Raw genomic sequence first — 4,890 nt, 5'->3', positions numbered from 1 at the left:
GGCTCCTGGCTTCGGATCGGCACAGTGCCAGCCGTAACGGCCATTTGGGGAGTGAACCAACAGAAGGAAGATCTTTCTCTCTGTCTCTCTCTCTAACTCCATCTGTCAAATAAATAAAAAAAAATGAGGGTTGAACAGATTTTTCCCCATAGTTCTGTTGAATCAATTTGTTTCCTCTGCTTAATTGTTTAAATCTTTGACAGCAGCGCAGCAACTGAGAACTCTAAAAATCTTTTCGTATGACACAAGCTGTCCCTTTTCTCTCTCTTAAACTTTTCATTCTGGAAAAACAACCTCTCTTTGTTGTCGCTGTACCGTACTCATTGTGGGCACATGATTTCTTCTGGGGCTTCTGAGTGTATGTAGATTTTCCATAGAATGCATTTTCCAAGAAATTTTTAAAGACTTATTTATTATTTGTTTAAAAAGAAGAGAGAAGGGGGGTGGTGAGTGAGCAAGCTTCCTTATGCTGGGTCACTCCCTAAATGGCCTCAGTAGTGAAATCTGGGCCAGGCTGAAGCCAGGGGCCCGTGCACTTGGGCCATGATCCACCGCGCTCTGAGGCACATTAGCAGAGACCTGAGTCAGAGTGGGACAGTTGGAGCTGGATCTGGTGCCCTAATATGGGATGAAAACATCAAAGTGGTGTCTCCCCTGCTGTTCCACAACACTGGCCTCCCACGAAGAAAACTCAGATTCATGATCTGAAGTGACACATGGTTTGTAATAGAGGATGACTGGTGTCACAGGGCTTGAGGTCTAAAATGGAAGGATGTAGGTAAATAAGAAAAGAAAAACAGACAGTTTTATTTTTTTTTCCTGAAATCAGCCATGTTGTTATCCCCCCCCCCAACTCAAATCAGTTTGAAGGTGTTACTATCACCTGGGTTCAGAATATTGCTATGTAGTATAAATGTATTTGTTAATTGGTGACTTTGAAAACAGCTCCCCTTGGGGTTTTGGTAGTCATTTGACTGCTAATGTTGCACCTTCAAGCTGGAGAAATCACATACATTAGGGAGAATATTGTTACAATCAAAAGTTACAGAGTCAAACATCGTACCATACTTTTGGACTCAGATTAAAAAAAAAGAAAGTTTGTTGATTTTTTTATCAACTTGAAAAGCAGGGAGAGAGACAGAGAGGGAGGGAGAGAGAAAGTCTTCCATCCAGTTTCACTACCCAAGTGCGTCAGTCAAGAGCCAATCTCCATCCAAGTCTCTCATGTGGTCAGTGGTTAACAGGTGTCCAAGCACTAAAACCATCACCTGTTGCCTCCCAGGGTGTACCTTAGCAGGAGCCTGGATGGGAAGTGGAGGTGTTGAAAGAGAACAGGGTCTCTGATACGGGATGTGAGTGTCCCAAGTATCAGCTTGCCCTGTGGTGCCACAATGCCTGTCCCCGACTCAGATGTTTAAGGTGATGGCATACAGTGCTGTTCTGTAGAACTTTCTGTAGTCACAAATGGGCTCTGTATCTGCCCTGTCCAGCACAGCAGCCATTCGCAAGGCATCATTCCTGAACACTGGAAATACGACAGGTGTGCCAAATCATCACAGGTGACACGAGAGGGGCTATCAAACAATCCTCCTTGATTTAAAGTCTAACAGTTTCCAACGCAGAAATGTATCAGAGTGATGCCAGTAGTTACTCTGCTCACTGTCCCTGGGGCATTCCATTGATTCCTATGCTATTTTGAGAGTGATTGCTAAGAGCACAGTGAAAAGATAGCCTCACATTGTGCATAGAGCCTTGGCTTACAGTCAGACAGGTGATTTGCAAATCAGGCTAAGCCTGTCATGCATTCTAACTCTACAAGGGGGCTTCCAAAATCCAGGTGGTGTGGGCATGGTGGTACAGATGGTTAAGCCACCACGTGGGACACGTGCAGCCCATCTCAGAGTCCCCGTTTGAGTCCTGTCTCCCCTACTTCTGATGCATCTTCCTGCTGAATGCATCCTGGGAAGCAGCAGATGATGGTCCAAGTGCTGGTGTCCCTGCCACCCACATGGGAGACCCAGTTGATGTTCCAGGTTTCTGACTTCAGTCTAGCACAGTCCCAGCTAATACGGGCATTTGGGAAGTGATCCAGCCTATGGAAGATCTCTCTATATTAACAATATGCTTTGCTTGTTACCATACGTGGTAAAAGTATTTGCAGTTGGTCCCATAATGGATGGATCCTTTGGGACACGTGGCATTCTATTTCACAATTATATAAGCTGTCTACATTCATATCTTGAAATACCTGCTCATATTTTTAAACATTGCAATGCACCTCTTTATTAATTTATACTTGGGACACCAACATTTTAAAATATAAGAATACATTTCAAAGTCTCATTATTGTGCTTTCCATTAAAAACAGCTTCCTAACAGGGCCATTCTCTACCATCTAATACTGATACTGAAAATGAAGTCATCGGCTGTGGGGTAGATTACTTAGCACAGCAAAGCAGTGAAGTCATACACCCGCTGAATATGGTACTTCACAGTTAGAGGAAGTATTTTGAGGGCTTATTTCCCTCTCTTTTATTTCTTCCCTTCTTTTCTCCATATTCTCTTGTGAAAATAAAAATGTGGGAAGGGGATGTTAGGAACAGAAAGCTGGACTAGGCATCCATGACAGTAGTGGGCTGGCACTGCAAGTGCTTTTGTGTGCTCTGTCTTTCACTCCGTGTATCCTGTAGGGTCTATACAAAGTGAGAAAACTGTATATCCTTAGTACTCAATTTTCTTAATTTAGTTATACTTAGTTTCAACCATGGCTACACATTTTATTCGCCTGGTAAGCAATAACAATTGTTGATTTTGGAACTCACCACTGAGATGCCAGTTTAGCTCATCTTGGATATGGTCTGGGCATCATTTTTAAGTGTCACCAGGTGATTCTAATGTACTGCACAGTTTTGGAGCAAGTGTAAGTAGGCACCCTCATCTATTAGATGGGCTCTTAGGCAGTGAGGCCTCTCCCTATATCAGCTGAAAAGGTAAGATGAAGCCATTTGTTCTCATGATTTTCCTTTTTTTACTCTAACCATAAATACTTCTGAAATACAGGACACACTTAATTCCTGTAGTATTGGGGGTATCCACATGGGTGATTTGCTGGATCACTTGAGGCAATGCATGTACCAATATTGACCACAGGTATGAGAGTACCTATGGAAAAATCTGTGGAAAAATGGAATTGAAAGTACAAGTTTACACTGGTGCAAATCATATTTTTCACAATACATTTAAAATGTCACACTGTGAAAAAATTATGCATGGATTAGCAAAATTTTGGTACCAAAGCAAACTGATACTTTTAATGCCACTTTTCCATGAGCTTTTTGAAGGCCCCTAACATTAACTGCCCGTCCTTAATACCACACTTGAGAAGAGTCATGTCTGTGAAGATCAGCGACATCTCTACTCTGACACAACCCAGTGGCCTCATTTTTGTTTCTTTTTATTTTATTGATTTATTTGAAAGTCAGAGTTACACAGAGAGAGAAGGAGGGGCAGAGAGCGAGACAGAGAGAGAGGTCTTCCATCTGCTGGTTCACTCCCCAGTTGGCTGTAATGGCCAGAGCTGTGCCAATCCAAAGCCAGGAGCCAGGAGCTTCTTCCAGGTCTCCCATGTGGGTGCAGGGGCCCAAAGACTTGGATCATCTTCTATGCTTTCCCAGGCCATGGCATAGAGCTGGATAGGATGTGGAGCAGGCAGAACTCGAACTGGCGCCCATATGGGATGCTGGCAGTGTAGGTGGCGGCTTTACATGCTCATGGAGCAAACATAAAACCTCAACAGTATTAAATTATTAATTTGATAAAGTATTCTTCTTATTCAATTATTAAGGATTCCTCTTGGTGCACACAAGCTGTGCTGATCTGTCAATACACAAAGTCCATGGTTTTCTTTTTCTTACTATATCTATGCGTTTATTTTTCAGTATCGACAAACCTGGTTTGCTCCTCTCAGTACAGTTTAACCTTTTGCCCAGTATCCTACATACCCCACCCTCTTCCAGGATGTCTATTCCTCAAATCATGTCTAATTTCAATCTCTCCTTTCTCTGCCCCTTCTGGTTGTATATAATGTTGCCTTGAAATGTCTATCTGCGCCTTCTTTGTCATCTAAATAGCATCTGTTCCTTCAGTTATTATTCTGCCAAACTGAAACATTTGAGCTGTTCATTAGAAAAAAAAATTATGGGGCAGGCATTTGACCTAGTGGTTAAAAAGTCTGTTTAGGAAGCCCGTATTCTCTATTGGAGTACATGGGTTAGATGTCCAGCTCTGGTTTCTGACTCAGCTTCCTGCTAAGGCAGATCCGAGAGGAAGCAGGTGCTGGGGTCCCTACCACCCATGGAGGACTCCTGCATCGCAGTCCCAGCTGCAATCCCAGCTCCTGGCTTGGAGACAGTTGGGGAGTAAACCAGTGAATACCCCCTCTCCCTCTCTTAACTACTTCTCTCCCTCTACCCTCTGCATCTCAAATGAATAAATAAATAAACTTAAAAACCATTGATCAGTAGACTGATTTTCAAACTAACCACTCTTCTAATACTTCTTTCTAAAACATGCTTGCAGGCTCCTTATTGCCAAATTCAAGGATGTGATTTTATGCCTCAAAATGCTGTATGTAAACAGAACAGACCTATTCCATTCATATATTACTTGCAACAATTGCAGGATTTCTACAGGATGGTCATATTTTTGAAAAATAAAACTTGTTGCAGGGCCAGCTCTGTGGTGTAGCGGGTAAAGCCACCGCCTGTAGTGCTGGCATCCCATATGGGCACCAGTTGAACCAGCAGATGGAAGACCTCTCTCTTTGCCTCTGCCTCTCCTTCCCTCTCTGTAACTTTGACTTTCAAATAAATAAATTAAATCTTAAAAAAA

The sequence above is a fragment of the Oryctolagus cuniculus genome, chromosome 8, assembly GCF_051225735.1.
Source record: "Oryctolagus cuniculus isolate XC-2025 breed Fujian yellow rabbit chromosome 8, ASM5122573v1, whole genome shotgun sequence".
NCBI classification, from domain to species: Eukaryota; Metazoa; Chordata; class Mammalia; order Lagomorpha; family Leporidae; genus Oryctolagus; species Oryctolagus cuniculus.
The sequence above is the reverse complement of the archived record's forward strand: the minus strand, read 5'-3'. Positions refer to the sequence as shown.